We start from the raw sequence: 827 nt of genomic DNA, 5'->3' as shown, positions 1-827 counted from the left end.
AATTAGAGAGGATACAAGAAGATGGAAAAATATCCCATGCTCTTGGATCGGAAGAATCAACATAGTGAAAATGTCCGTAGTAGTATAAGTGATATACAAATTCAATGCAATCCCCATAAAAATTCCAATGACATTTTTCTCAGAAATGTAAAGAACTATACAGACATCTGTATGGAATAACAAAAGACCAAGACCACGCATAGCCAAAGCCACACTGAGCAAAAAAAATAAAGCTGGAGGCATAACACTACCTGACTTTAAACTATTCTACAAAGCTATAATAACTAAAACAGTATGGTACTGGCATAAAAACAGACACACTAATCAATGGAATAGAATAGAGAATCCAGAAATCAACCCACACACCTACAGCCATCTGACCTTTGACAAAGGCACCAAGCCTATTCACTGGGGAAGAGACTGCCTCTTTAGCAAATGGTGCTGGGAGAACTGGATATCAATATGCAGGAGAATGAAACTAGACCCATACCTTTCACCATACACTAAAGTCAACTCAAAATGGATTAAAGAATTAAATATACACCCTGAAACAATAAAACTTCTTAAAGAAAACGTAGGAGAGACACTTCAGGAAATAGGTCTGGACACAGACTTCATGAATAAGACCCCAAAAGCACCAGGGAGCTTTGATTACCTGGGATCCTCTTCTGCCTTCCAGATGTTGGTCTGGACTCAGGAAGTGGCCGAGAAGCTGATTCCGTCGCTGGGCACGGATTCAGCTCAAGAGCTGCCCCCAGAGCCGGATCGGTTTGCGGTTCTGCATCGGGATCTGCGTGACAAGCTGGCTCGGCCACAAAGGCTCCCAG

The sequence above is a fragment of the Galeopterus variegatus genome, unplaced genomic scaffold (assembly GCF_000696425.1).
Source record: "Galeopterus variegatus unplaced genomic scaffold, G_variegatus-3.0.2 Scaffold59, whole genome shotgun sequence".
In the NCBI taxonomy this organism is placed as follows: Eukaryota; Metazoa; Chordata; class Mammalia; order Dermoptera; family Cynocephalidae; genus Galeopterus; species Galeopterus variegatus.
The sequence above is the reverse complement of the archived record's forward strand: the minus strand, read 5'-3'. Positions refer to the sequence as shown.